This window comes from Microcaecilia unicolor, chromosome 2 (assembly GCF_901765095.1).
Source record: "Microcaecilia unicolor chromosome 2, aMicUni1.1, whole genome shotgun sequence".
Classification (NCBI taxonomy): domain Eukaryota; kingdom Metazoa; phylum Chordata; class Amphibia; order Gymnophiona; family Siphonopidae; genus Microcaecilia; species Microcaecilia unicolor.
The window spans coordinates 198636648-198652701 of record NC_044032.1 but is presented as its reverse complement, the minus strand read 5'-3'; positions in this window follow the sequence as shown (position 1 = coordinate 198652701).

The following is a 16054-nucleotide window of genomic DNA, read 5'->3' as shown; positions in this document are numbered from 1 at the left end:
GTGCACGCTAATCATTAGTGTGTGATAAACGCTAGAGATGCCCATAGGAATATATGAACTAGACCATTGAATATGATATTATTAAGGTGATTTTGAAGCTGAGTATTATGAGATAATTGACATAGGAATATATGGGCATCTCCAAAATTTAGCATGCACTAAAAACACTAGTACACCTTTGTAAAAGGACCCCTCACTTTCTGAAGTATCCAATAGAGCAACTTTATTAGTTGTTTGTATTCGAGCAGGATCTCAATGCTGTATTAAGACTTTATTTTAAGAATTCTCAGAAGTTGTTCTGTGGTCAGAAAATATGGATTTACCCTCATGTTGCTTACACTACATAGGACAGGAAAAATATCCTTTTTGGATGTGAGAGATGTTGTTAAAGCATTGGGTGCGACATTTGTTTTGGCTTGCCCATGCAAGTGTGTGGTTCTCTATTTAGGTGTAAAATATTTAATTTTTATGCCAGGTCATCTTAGATACTTTATCAATTTGAAGAGACTGTCCAGAGAAGGAATAACAGCTTAAGTTGGTGATTTGGATTAATAGTGGTTAATAACACTACTGCAGTCTTGTGTTTTATTGTTAAATTTGCATTCTCATTATTTTTCCTTGCTACTACCCCACTAAATGGTGGTATAAGGAAGGGTTGTATTTTGTAAAAATATATTATTATTATTATTTTCCTTTATAATTATTTCTTACCCTGTGTTGGTAGATGCAGTTTATATTTCCTTCCTGTTTATAAAACTTTCCATTGTTATTCATTTTGAAACTATTTTCAATAAAAATGATTTGAACTGAATAAAAGGAAATGTGATAATCTGATAAAAAAACAAAAAAACAAAAAAAAAACTCCCAAGTAGGCATAAAACATGATACAGAAGACAGGCAACTCAAGTTGTTAGCATAGGAGGTTGTTATAGAGGAGGAAAGGCTATGTATTTCTGATTTGTTTCTGTGCTTTCCTGCAGCTTCCTGCGTGATTTGTGCCATGCTTACCCTACTGTCTCCAGTATCACCCAAAACTCTGTCACAGCAAAGTGACAGATTTGTTCTGCTTTTCCTGACCTCAGCTTCAGTTCCAACCCTGCTTGTCTTCTGCTCCAGTCAGGGCCGTACCTAGGGTCTCTGGTGCCCCCCTGCAGACTATCGGTTGGCGCCCCCCCCCCCCCCCCCCCGTCCAGCAGAGCAGGAACAGAAGGGAGCAGGCAAGTAAGCCGGACCTCAGGAAAAAATAGCACTGTATGTATCCCTCATTGATAAGTCTCTGACTCTAAAGTTTAGCAATTTCATTAAAGCAAAATGTATTTGCACATATCACATCCTATCCAAGGAGAATGTTTTATATATGTCACCCGTCTGTGGTAAAACTTCACACAGTATCAAAATACCTCTAATATATAGTCGTGCCAGCCGAGGAAACTAACTGTGCTCAGCTCACAAGAGACAGAGTGAACATAAAATAAAACTTCATCCTTAAAAGATAATATCGGATGAATGCATGAAGGTGAATATGAATTCCTGTGAATGGAATCAATTTGATTTACAATAAATCCAGATACTACTCCCTCATATATATAACAAAAAATTATTTAAGTGGAATGGAATTATTTGACTGTACTGGTAAACAGAAAGAAATACTCTATTGCATTCTAATCTCCTTTGCACCAAAGGATATAATTCAGATCAAACATTTATCTCTGATCAACTATCTCAGATCAAATATTTATTTCAGATCAAATATTAAGGTTTCCTTGCTTACAGTCACTTAAATCTACCTAGCCTTTATATAGCTTATAGGATTTAAACACTCTTAAACTGAAATTCACCCTTTTCTATTCTTCGTAAACTTCAAGTAATCCTGAAATATTCAGATCCTTTTCTCACTAGAGAAACTTCAATCGCCACCAATCTCTTTTCACTTATATTTTCTCATTTACCACAATCAGGCACTCTTTTATAACTTTAGTCAACAAACACAGGAAGTCACAGCTGGATGTCTCTCTTGGCAAAGGACAGCTCTCACTCTGTTCACTTCCAGGGCAGATTTCTTAACAGAAGCTGATCATCCAATCAGAGAGCTCTATTTGAATGCAGATTAACATACAGACACTCATGGGAATGTTTAGTGAAAAACACCGGACTAATTTGCATATGATTTAAACAAATCTGAGCATATGACAACCAAGTACAGACTCCCAGCACCTGAATTCTGCAATTAGATTTAAGGCAAATACTTTTAAAACTTTAAATCTGAATGCTGCTTCAAGCTCTGAAACTCACCCTGACTGAGGAGCTAGCCCCAAACTGAAGCATAAATAGCAATCTGGTTGTATTCTTACATAACTTGAAGAGCGTGCCTGCCTCAATTAATACTACTCCTTTGCATGAAAAGGGGAGGGCAGCGGAGATAGGAGAATCACAAGTTCAGGTGAAAGATTTTGCAAGTGAGCAGACGGAAGGCAGGGCAGTGGTGCTTACCGCATCAGCACGGCCCTGGCTCCAGTTTCAGCCTGCTTGTCTTGAGCTCTAGTTCCATCTCTGCTTATCTTCAGCTCCAGTTCCAGCCCTGTTTGTTCCATCCCTGCTTATCTTCAGCTTCAGTTCCAGCTCTGCTTGTCATCAGCTCCAGTTCTATCCCTGCTTGTCTTCAGCTCCGATTCTATCCCTGCTTGTCTTCAGCTTCATCCCTGCTTGCCTTCAGCTTCAGTTTCATCCCTGCTTGTTCCAACCCTTCTTGTCTCCAGCTCTGCCTGGCCTGGGTTTTGCTTAAGTGCTTTGTCCTGCCTGGGTGATTCGCCTGCAGCTAACCAGTACCTGACAGATGCACAAGGGCTCACCTGGATAAGATTTCTGAATCTATTCCTTAGAACCTCATAGCATGTTCTCTTATTCTAGAGCATGCTTTACTCTGAAAAAGGTTAGCTTATTTTGCTAGGTTTATACTTTTGAGGTATCTAGATATCTTTATCATATGCTTCCTTGTCTCTCCTGAGCAGTCTACCACTAACCTTCCTTTCCTCAAAGTAAATTCCATTAACCACTACCTTCTGTTTCTATCACTGATCCAGTCTACCACTGTGGGACCAACATCCTGGTGCTCTGTTAATTTATGAGCATCTTAGGTCAAACTGAATGAAAAGCTTTGCTGAAATCCAAATAAACCAAAACCAGTGCAAAATTCCACTTTCTCACTTTTAGGCTAAGATAGCAACTTAACTTTTGTTACTGTATCAATATATTCATTTAATTGTTTGACCTGAGTGACTCTCGGGCTAATGTGGGGTAAAAATGTCATAAATAAATAAACAAACCCTTACCACCAGGGCAGCCTAGATCAAGAAAAGGCAGTGGTTCAATACACGGGTCACGTTCTTGCTGTGATTTCATAGGAAAATATCTTTGTTCAGCAATGCTTTACTTACAAATCAACTCCTTTTGATTTCCGACAAGCAAATAAAAGAAAAGAGATAACATTCAAAATACCAAAAATTAATATTTTGTCCCTGTTGCTAATCTACTGCTATCATTAAAAAAAAGCCAGTTATTTCAATACAAATGTAGAGAAATCATCTGGGTCAAGACATAACCAGAGTAAAATCAATTTGCCTTAACATCTGCAGCTGGTTATACTGTAACACGATAAACAAATCATGATGTTTCCTGCATTTTCTTGCCTATTTCAACAAATTTAATAAAGATGTAGCTGCTTATGAGTAAGTATAATAGAGTTGTTGTAAATTACTGTGGGAACAGAAATACGTGACTGAGTAAATGTAGGTGTGTGGAGGGAAGTAAAGACAACTGATGGAGTAAAATGATAAAAAGTCTCTAAATTCAGCTGCTTAGATGGGTGCTATTTTGAGATTTGTTTGTTTTTTTTAACACATGCACTTTTGTAGGCATCTCCAAATTTTATGGATTTTAAGGACCCATGCAATAAAGCTGGCCCTATGACCTCCTTGCCTCTTTACAGCATAAATATTACTCTTCTAAAAACAGAAGTGCACAGCTGGAGCAGGACAGGGAGAGTCAGACCTGTGTTACTGTCTGCGGCCAGGCAATACAGCAGATACTTCTGTTTCGGCTGAGCTCATTCTGCAAGCCGCACTGGAGCTGGAGTTTCTATTGCACTTTTGCTGGCCAGCAGCATGGAATCCAGTTGCTGCATTATCACCAGAGCTCCTTCTCCATCTCTGTGTGTGTGCTCACTTAAGGGCATGACTAAGCAAATGTCTTAATGTATGAAATGTGTCCATAGGAATAAGGAAACATGGGTCCCACTAGGCACTGGACCACATGCAGTTACACTAATCACACCAGCCTGATTATAACTCTGGTTATAGCCACATCTATTTAGTTCTCCATTTCTTTTCTCGATAAAACTAAAATATAGAGAACCATGTGCCCTTTCTAAAATGTCAAGATGTGTTGTGGTTTACTCTGTGCTGTACTTACAAACAAGCAGCAGAGAAACCCAAACCACAAATGAGTTTCCCAGCAGATGCAATACATCCGTTATGAGAAACAATTAGTCCAGGTTTGTTAAGGAGTTTGGAATCTGAATGTCTGGTAAATTGAGACAGAAACTAGAGGCCAGGAAGTAGAAAGAGAAGAAAGTTGAAATGAGGAATTTCTTAGCAAAACCTTTAAAATGTGTTCTCACATGCAGTGACACTGCAGTGGACTTCACATAAAAGGTCTTACAGTTACCCCCCCCCCCCCCCCCCCGCCAGGAGGAGAAGCCTAGTCATTAGTGCAGTAGACCTTGATCCTGGGGAACTGAGTTCAATTCCCACTGCAGCTCCTTGTGACTCTGGGCAAGTCACTTAACCCTCCATTTCCCCTAGTACAAAATAAGTACCTGAATATATGTAAACCACTTTGAATGTAGTTGCAAAAACCTCAAAGGCAGTATATCAAGTCCCATTTCCCTTTCCCCTTATATTATGTGGGAGCCGTCTAAAACTCACCAAAAATCTACTATACCCAACTGTATACTACTTCAATAGCTCTTATGCCTTCAGGGGGTCACCTATATGGAGTGGCCTAGTGGTTAGAGCACTGGTCTTGCAAGCCAGAGGTGGCTGGTTCAAATTCCACTGCTACTCCTTGTGATTTTGGGCAAGTCACTTAACCCTCCATTGCCTCAGGTACAGACTTAGATTGTGAGCCCTCCTGGGACAGAGAAATATCCAGTGTGCCTGAATGTAACTCACCTTGAGCTACTACTGAAAAAGGCGTGAGCAAAATCTAAATAAACTAGCCGTTCAGCCCGTAAAAACGGGCTAGTATAGGAGGGGGGGGTGGTTGAAAGGCCCCCCACCCTGCCGCCGAGTTCGCCGCTGCCGCTCCCCCTCCGAGTTCATCTCCCCCCCCCCCGGAGCCGTCGCCACCCACCTTCCACACGGTTGAGCCCTCGCTCCGCTATTGAAACAGCGAGGGCACGCAGCACACAGCTCTACGTAACGTCATCGAGGGCGGGACACAGGCAGAAAAGAAGAAGGAAGGCCGACGGCAGCTCAGCAGAGCTGTGTGCCCTCGCTGTTTCAATAGCGGAGCGAGGGCCCGACCGGGTGGAAGGTGGGTGGCGGCGACTCTGGGTGGGGGGAGTGTTAGCGACGGCGGTGTCCCTCGCAAATGCGCAGTAGAGACCCTCTCTGTTCCGCCCTCGTCATCACGTATTGACGCGGGGGCGGGGCAGAGAGGGTCTCTACTGCACATTTGCGAGTGAGTACGACACTCGCCATTTATATATATTGATATATGTGGGCACAGTAGGTTTTTGGTGGATTTTGGAGGCTTCACACATTCCACTGAATATCAAGTTAACCAGTCACTTGCTAACCGGCATTGAAAAACCTAGATATTCATTGCTGGTCGCTGGAAATGGCCTGGCATTGAATATCCAGGTTGAATGGCAGTAGCAGGCAGTCAGTGCTACCCACCACCGTCTGAATATTGAGCGAACTATGAACAAGTGATTATTATTGTTTTTATTATTGTTTTTATTATTTTGATAATTGGGATATTGAATACCAGCTGTACATTGTAGCATTTACATAGTAACATAGTAGATGACGGCAGAAAAAGACCTGCACGGTCCACCCAGTCTGCCCAACAAGATAAACTCACATGTCATTTTTTGTGTATACCTTATTGATTTGTACCTGTCTTTTTCAGGGCACAGACCGTATAAGTCTGCCCAGCACTATCCCCACCTCCCAACCACCTACCCCGCCTCCCACCACCGGCTCTGGCACAGACCGTATAAGTCTGCCCAGCACTATCCCCACCTCCCAACCACCAGCCCTGCCTCCCACCACTGGCTAAGCTTCTGGGGATCCCTTCCTTCTGAGGAGGATTCCTTTATGTTTATCCCAAGCATGTTTGAATTCCGTTACCGTTTTCCTCTCCACCACCTCCCGCGGGAGGGCATTCCAAGCATCCACCACTCTCTCTGTGAAAAAATACTTCCTGACATTTTTCTTGAGTCTGCCCCCCTTCAATCTCATTTCATGTCCTCTCGTTCTACCACCTTCCCCTCTCCGTAAAAGGTTAGTTTGCAGATTAATATCTTTCAAATATTTGAATGTCTATATCATATCACCCCTGTTTCTCCTTTCCTCCAGGGTATACATGTTCAGGTCCACAAGTCTCTCCTCATACGTCTTGTAACGCAAATCCCATACCATTCTCGTAGCTTTTCTTTGCACCCCTTCCATTTTTTTCACATCCTTCACAAGATACGGCCTCCAAAACTGAACACAATACTCCAGCATTGTAGCATTTGATTAAGAATTGTTAATTTTGTCTATTATACAATGTTTTGGTATTTGTTATGATTTTAATTATTAAGAGGGGAAGTTGTCAATGTGGGTTTGGGTTGTTTTACCACATGTTGGGTTATTGTAGCACAGGGTCTTATTGCAGAAAATGGGACCCTGTGCTAAAATAGTCTGACTTGTGGAAGAATAACCTGATTGAACAGTAGCCCACATTGATTACTTCCCCCTTTAATGTTGTTGTGTTTATGGATGTCATGTTCTTGACTTTTATGTTTATCTTGTGATCTGCCTAGAAATTTAGGAAAGGCAGAATATATGTCTTAAATTAATAAATAACACCTGTGTTTACAAAGGCGTGCTATAGGCGCGTTACCATTTTTAATGCACGTTAAATGCTACCGTGCCTATAGGAATGAATTGGCGCATTAGCATTTAACATGCCTTAACTTTATAGGTGCATTAAAAATGCTAACACACCTTAGTAAACATACCCCTAAATGCTGATGAAGAGTAATTTTCCCCAAGAAATGGACTCATAAAATTCTCCACCCTGTTTGGGTAAGGTTACTTGAGTGTAGCCTATATACATATAACTTTACCCACAGGTTGAGGGAGGTGTTCCTGAGGGTGGAATTGGGGTGAAGGCTGCACTATTATGCATAATTTTAGATTTTCAAAGTATATACATTTTTATCTCAGAAAAATTATGAACACCAAATAATAGACATAAATGTGTGCATGTAGTTTTCCTGGGTTATTTTTATTTTAAGTTCAAATCATTTTTATTGAAAACAAAATAGGGAGATGATCCATTTGATTGGAAAGTAGTAACTCAGTACGTCAACATCATAAAGAGCAAACCCGTTAAGAAATGAAGAGACCTTATGATCTTGATGTACTGAGTTACTACTTTCCAACCAAACAGATCATCTCCCTATTTTGTAGGGAAGAAGCTCGGTTTTTGAACACACTCGACCACTGACACAGGTACTGTGTGCCAAAACACGACCCGTGTTGGGTCCACATTAGAAAATTGATGTTTATTAATAAAGAACTGTGCCCCATCTCTGATGGCTCTTGGTGCTTTTTGCATAGATTTTACAGTCATAATTTAAAAGTGATATTGGTCTATAATTCTTAGCTTATGTGGAGGGGCATAATCAAAAGGGGCGCCCAAGTTTTCCTGACATCCCAGCAAAGGGGCGTGGAAACCCGTATTATCGAAACAAGATGGGCATCCATCTTTCGTTTCGATGATACGGTCGGGGATGCCCAAATCTTGAAATTTAGGTCGTCCCTACAGATGGTTGTCCTTAGACTTGGTCATTTCTGATTTTCGACGATAATGGAAACTAAGGACGCCCATCTCAGAAATGACCAAATGCAAGCCCTTTAGTCATGGGAGGAGCCAGCATTCATAGTGCACTGGTCTCCCTGACATGCCAGGACACCAACCGGTCACCCTAGGGGGCACTGCAGTGGACTTCAGAAAAAGCTCCCAGGTGTATAGCTCCCTTATCTTGTGTGCTGAGCCCACAAAAACCCACTACCCACAACTGTACACCACTACCATAGCTCTTAGGGGTGAAGGGGGGCACATAGATGTGGGTATAGTGGGTTTCTGGTGGTTTTTGAAGGGCTCATATTTACCACCACAAGTGTAACAGGTGGAGGGGGAGATGGGCCTGGGTCTGCCTGCCTGAAGTGCACTGCACCCACTAAAACTGCTCCAGGGACCTGCATACTGCTGTCATGGAGCTGGGTATGATATTTGAGGCTGGCAAAAAATATTTTTAAAATTTTTTTGAGGGTGGGAGCGGGTTAGTGACCACTGGGGGAGTAAGGGGAGGTGATCCCTGATTCCCTCCGGTGGTCATCTGGTCAGTTCAGGCACCTTTTTATGGCTTGGTTGTATGAAAAAAAGGACCAGGAAAAGTCATCCAAGTGTTCATCAGGGATGCCCTTTTTTTCCATTATGGATCGAGGACGCCCATGTGTTAGGCATGCCTAAGTTCTGCCTTCGCTACACCTCCGACATGCCCCCGGGAACTTTGGTTGTCCCTGCGACGGAAAGCAGTTGAGGATGCCCAAAATTGGCTTTAGATTATGCCAATTTGGGCGACCCTGTGAGAAGGACGCCCATCTTGCGATTTGTGTCGAAAGATGGGTATCCTTCTCTTTCGGAAATAAGCCTGATAGGATCTCTACCAGGTTTTTCCAAAATGACAATATGTTCTTCAGCAAAAGATCCCTTGCTCTCCTTCTTAGATAAAAAAAAAAAAGGTCATAGAGTGTTAACAGCTTAGATGACAGCGTGGATGAGAATCACTTATAATATTCAATGGTGAACCCATCACTTCCAGGGGCGTTACCAGATTTTAAAGAGGATACAGCAGCAGTATTCTATGGTATTGAGATAGGAACATTAAGTTTATCGATATCGCACTTAGATAGTGATGGTTTCTGCAGGTTGGCTAAAAACAACACGTAATCTATCAGTAGGGGATTTTTGAGATTTACAGACAGCAGAATAAAATTCCATAAAATGATCAAGGATATCTTGCTTATCAGTAAGGATTTTGGAGTTATGATTTTTTATGACATGAATAATTGTGGCTTTATGTTTAGCTTTCTAATAATTTGCTAACATTTTCCCAGCCCTGTTGGAGTCAGCATAGTAGGAAACCTGTTGAGACAGATGCATATATAATGTGCAGGTTTACAAAATCTGGAGACCTTGCAAGTATGTGGCACATGCGCATTCATAGAGAAAGCACATAGTTACAAAAAGTACAGATGCAGAACCAGTGATCTGAGAGGAATGGGCTGGGATGGGGATGGAGGCGGGGGGGGGGGGGGGCAATGATCCTTATTGCACGGGGGGGCCTAGATCACTGCCAGTCCATCCCGCCCCTTCCTTCCTGGAAGCAAGCACAGTGAGTTTAAGAAGTAACCTCAGTCCAGTGAATTGCTGAGAACAGACTCTCCTTCAACACAGGTACACAGCAAAAGATCCTTCATCTGTCTTAACAAGAATGTGTTTTGGTCCAGTAAATCAAAGATCCTCATACATTCCAGTACTTTGGAGGAAAAGGAAACTATAGTCTCGCCCATCTACTGGATACAGACCAAAGAGGCAAAACACCTAATTATACCCACAAATACTTGTCTATTGCCATCTAGTTACCCTTACTACTAACAGAGCACTACTAGGAATCTTGAGCCTAGTAAATTCCAGGTCAGATAACTTTGTTCTTTAATGTCATAATAATGTAAAAACTGTATTATGTGTTTACACAAGTTCCCTTTGTCTAAGCTTACAATTTATTTAAAGATCAGAAACCATTCACTGTGACATATTTGCAATAACAGAGAAAATCAGGAAGGGATCTGTGTCTTTGAAGGATACTATCAAAACAGGGAATTTAGGGTATCTCGATAGGTTGCAACAAAAGTAGGAGTAAATCAGGAACCTTTAGGAGGACAGCAGAGTGAAGATTGCAAATTATCCCAATCATCTGTAAGCAACCTGTAGACATAAACAAAAAAACACTCTTTGAAATGTCTACATACAAATGATAGAAGCCTAAAAAAATAAGATGGGGGAGTTAGATTATATAGCACTAAATCAGGAGGTAGATATAATAGGCATCTCAGAGACCTGATGGAAGGAGGATAACCTTAGCAGAGTACAAATTATATCACAATGATAGGGTGAGTCAAACTGGAGGGGGTAGAGTGTGGTGCTATATGTTAAGGAGGGAATTGAGTCTAACAGAATAAAAATTCAGCTAGAAACAGATAGTAACATGGAAGGGGAAACATATGGGTCTTTTGGAGTCTGATATATGTGATAAGTGCGATGTAGGGAGGGGTACTTCTGTGCACCACTTTTTGGAATGCTCAACACTTCGGAATGCTCAGCCTTTTTGGACGGGAATTCTTGCCACTCTTGAGTCTGTTTTTGGAACAGCATATAATAGACATATAGGGGGCTTTTATTGGACTCTGACACTGCACTGCTCGGGCAGGGCTTTTTGGATTATCAGACACACTTTGTATTGTTAGCGCTGGTGGTAGCACGAAAGGCTATTTTACAACACTGGGCGTGTTAAGGGTGGGATTTGGGTGTTCCTAAGACAGACTTATTTCAGCTATAATGGAAAAAAAACAAAAACATTTTGAGCTATACCTGTTTTTATAATGAATAAGGCACAAAAAGGTGCCCTAAATGACCAGATGTCCACTGGAGGGAATCAGGGATGACCCCCCCCCCCCAATCCCCCCTAATGATTGCTGACACCTTCCATCCCCAAAATGTGAATAAAAATATGACTTACTAGCCTCTATGACAGCCTCAGATATTATAGATAGGTCTATTAGAGCAGCATGCTGGTCCCTGGAGTAGTGTAATGGTCGGTGCAGTGGGGACTCAGGTCCCTATCTCCCTCTACCTGTCACACTTGTGGTAGAAACTGTGACCACTCCCAAAGTCACCCAAGCCCTACTGTAGCCACATATGGGTGCCCCCTTCACCTATAAGGGCTATTGTAGTGTTGTACAGTAGGAGGCAGTAAGTTTTGGGTGGGTTTCAGAGAGCTCAGGGGACAAAATAAGGGAACAAAAGTGACATTTGTACCCAGGAACATTTTTATGAAGTGCATAGAAGTGCCCTCTAGGGTACCCCGTTGCCCTCTTGGGATGTCAGGGGGACCAGTCTGCTAAAAATGCTGGCTCCTCCTATACCCCAATGGCTTGATTTTCTACATTTTGCACTTATTCATTTTTTTTCAACAATGGAGCAAAAAAAAAAAAACGTCCAAAGCACAAAACCTGGTTCGAAAACAATATTTTCGGGAAAAAAAGATAGATGATTTTCTTTTTTGAAAATGACCTTCTTTCTTATTCAGATTTTGGACATTTTTTTTGCAAAACGTCCAATGTCGGACTTAGAGGTCATATCGAAAATGCCACTCAATGTAGATTCATTAACTGGTTAGCGCAGGAACACCCACTCTCTGCCTTTGATACGCCATCTCAAAATATGTTTAGCACATGGTTAGTGTGCACACATAGCAAAACTGATGAGAAATGCATTAGCACATTCTACGTAAAGTCATTTTTTCTGCATTAGGCGCGTTAGTGCTTAACACAGCTTAGTAAAAGGACTCCTACATTTTCAAAAGAATGCTAATGAATCAAATGCAAGCTAATAAATACACATTGCTAATGTTTTTGCTTCTAGTATTTTTTGCATGAATCTTTATACTGCATTGGAACGCTGATCTATTAAACTTTAAAATCCACTTATCCGCCCTGTCTCCTAGCTTTTCTTATACAGCTTTTAGAGGACAGAGGTCTGATTTCAAACAGCTTTTAAAATAGTCCCTTTCTTCTATTAATACTATCTAACAACCCAACTAGTTTTGGTTCATTTCAAACATGTCTTTGTTGATTTTAGTCCAGAGTCTCTTTTTTCTGTTTTGTCTAATTTCCTTGACTAGATTGTAAGTGCCATAGAATAGAGACTATTTCTTATATGTTACGGTACATGTACATCTGGTATCATTATATAGATGACTAATAGTAGCAAAAGTATGAGAAAGGTCACAGGCTAAAATGCATCTCGCCACACTCCAGGAGATGCATAACACCAAATAAATAGTGAGGAATGTGAGTCTCTCCTATGCCTCATTATGATCAAAGCTTCTCCCGTCCTCTAAAATACTGAGTGGCATCAACAGGTCAACGTAATTTAATCACATAATCCCCCTAAGCCAATTCAGTTTAAAAAACCTAATGTGCTCTATTTTGTCCTGCTAATGTTTCTCTTCCAGGCTGTGACTCCAAATGGGTTCATGACAGTAATGAACCTCACTGCTAAGCCAGGGTATGTGGGATATGATCTCAGTCTTGCATATTTACTACTAATGCTTGCTGTGGTACTTGCACTATGCCAAAGGGAGCTTCATAAGCTGTGACATTTATAGGTAGCCTTTCCAGGTGTGTTTGAAAATTCCTTTTAATTAAGACTGTAGCACTCACAATGATGGGAAATATTCCTCTTTCCTCAAGTGTTTGGTGAACTCTCTTGGTAAACCCTCCTGGTCGAAATATAGGGTGTGAAGCTAAAGATAGCAGTACATTCCTTATTATCTGCCAGGGTCCACTTAATTATAGTTATTCCCAGTGGTGTGCTGGAGCAGGCTCTCACAGGCTCGCAAGAGCCGGTTGTTAAGTTTTTAAGAATTTTGGGAGCCGGTTGTTAAAGTAGGGTCTTCCATGGCTACTTTAACAACTGGTTCCCAAAATGTGGGCTTGGGCCCCCTGCTGAATTCTCTTTTACTTTGCTGGTGGGGATGCTGAGCCCTGCCAGCCAAGTAAATAGACTGCTGCTGCTCCCCGCTCCTTGTTTCCAGCTCTGAGCAGCAGGCTGGGACTTCTCCAGCATGTGTGACAAGTTTCAGCATGCTGCTCAGAGCAAGTCATTGGGAGTGGTGGCAGTCCATTTATTGGCTGCCAGCAAAGGTATGCCTAGCGTGCCCACACGAAGGGAGGGAGGAGAGAGAGGCAAGTGTTGCTCTCCCTCATCCCGGCCACCCCTAGCCCTTCCAACTGCAGAGCTGGCTACGTCCGGAGAAAGAGCCTGTTGTTAAAAATTTACCAGCACACCCCTGGTTATTCCTGTTAACCAGACACAGCCATGGGGGGGGGGGGGGGGGGTTGTCCTCCCCACTTTGGGCTCAAGCCACCTCTAAAATTGAAGCACCAGTTAATGGCCGGTGGAGATATCCAAGTCCAGCCAGCCAAAGAGGTCTGCTGCCTGAGCCCCTGCTTATGCAGCCAGAACAGTGTGAGAGTCAGGGTGTGTTTCAGCCGCTAATGTTGGCACTCTCACACATGCTCATTTTGGTTGGTTTACCTCACACCACATACATGGCTGCCCAGGAGGCCATTAAGAAAGTTGTGGCGATGCACATAAGAAAAAAAGTGGTGTTCAATGCATGGTTACTGCCCAAATTATTTTGCCAGGCCCAAGGCAGTGTAGCCTGACCTGACCTACCTGTCCCATTAGCTTTCTGCACTGACCCCACCCTGCCTCTCCCAGACTCAACTGACCAGAACAACCTCCCACCCCTGAATTAATAAAACAAAATATGTGGTGTCTAGAGCACCACCAACCCAATCCTGGTGACTAGGGCACCAACCAGACCCACTCACTACTTCAAAAAATTCCTGGTGTCTAGGGCACCCCCCACCTGACATTAACTCTCCCTCCTCCTGACTTTAAAATTACTTTGGTGTCTAGGGGATCCCTCACGGGCTTAACTCAAATATTTAAATTGTTGCACAATATCAGGAGAGCGGCCAATTTAAGTTGTATTTAGAGTAGGTAGAGCAATGTGTTTCTTCTATGAAGGCCTTTCAATGTATCATAGTTAAAGATGATTTTACAATAAAGTTTAAAATGGAAAGTTTGGAAAACTCAACTAGGAAATGTAATTTACAGTTACTTAATTCTCCAAGACTTTCACTGGTATTGGCTAAGGACATGTTTGTAACATATTTCACTGAAGTGTTAAATGTGCCTGTGAAGAAACAGTGTGTTTTAGGCCTGTAAGATGTACTGTAAGTTGGAGGTAATTAAATTTATTGATGACACAAGGTTATTCAAAGTTGTTAAATCGCAAGTGGATTATGAAAAATTACAAGAGGACCTTGCAAGACTGGAAGACTGGGCATCTTAATGGCAGATTACATTTAATGTAAACAAATGCAAAGTGATGCATATGGGAAAGAGGAATCTGAATTATAGTTATGTAATGCAAGGTTCCACATTAGGAGTCGTCGACTAGGAAAGGGATCTAGGCATCATTGTTGATACATTGAAACCCTCTGCTCAGTTTGCGGCGGCGGCTAAAAAGCAAATAGAATGTTAGGTATTAGGAAAGGAATGGAAAACAAAAATGAGGATGTTATAATGGCTTTGTATCACTCCATTGACTGCACCTCAAATATTGTGTTCAATTCTGGTCACCACATCTCAAAAAAGATATAGTGGAATTATAAACGGTACAGAGAAGGGCGATCAAAATGATAAAGGGGATGGGATGGCTTCCCTGTGAAGAAATGCTTGGACAAAATATGGCTGAGGGGAGATATGACAGAGGTCTATAAAATAATGAGTGAAGTGGAATGGGTAGACGTGAATCGCTTGTTTACTGTTTCCAAAAATACTAGGACTAGGGGGCATGCAATGAAGCTACAAAGTGGTAAATTTAAAACAAATCAGAGAAAATATTTCTTCACTCAATGTGTAATTAAACTCTGGAATTCGTTGCCAGAGAATGTAATGAAAGCGGTTAGCTTAGCAGGGTTTAAAAAAGGGTTGGATGGCTTCCTAAAGGAAAAGTCCATAGACCTTTATTAAAATGGACTTGGGGAAAATCCAATGCTTATGTCTAGAATAAGCAACATATAATCTATTGTACTGTTTTGGGATCTTGCCAGGTACTTGTGACCTGGATTGGCCACTGTTGGAAACAGGATGCTGGGCTTGATGGACCTTACAGTGTCAGTCTCCAAATTTCAAATGTAAGATATTTGACTGAAGCGTTAAATGTGCTCGTAAAGAAACAGAGTGTTTTAGGCCTATAAAATGTATTGGATATTTTCCTGCATTGATTATATTCTGAAGTATATTTCTCTAGTTTGGCCAGAAGGTGGTGCATGTTTATGCTTAAAGCTGTTACAGAGGACTGACCCCTCTTTCTTAGTTAAAACACAAATAATAGGAAGTGTTTGGCAGTGATGTAACCAGTTTTAATTTGAAACTTGACTGTTCTGGGCTCTGATTGGCCTGGAGTTTTGAAATTACCCAGCAGTGGCTGGCTGTTTCTTCAGTTTCAGCCAAGGAGAAGGAGAGAGAGATCTCTTTGCTGAAGTTCTGTGAATACATATATGTCCCGATCTCCCCAGGTACTTTCTAAGAAGTATGCTAGTGTTTAGTTAGTGCTATAATTGATCCATATTTCAGTTACTTGGTATTGTTTGCGAACTGCACTATTTTGTTCCATATTTTTAAAGAGAGTAAACATAATTGTTTGTTCGCCCTGTTTGTCTGGACTGATAAAGAATCCTGGTGGTTTGTGTGTTGGGTCTGTGAGTGCTTTCTGGGAACTGTGGGACCACTGGGAGTGTGGCTCCAGTAACCTACTGTAGAAATCACTAGGGATAATTGGAGAGCGGGAGACTCG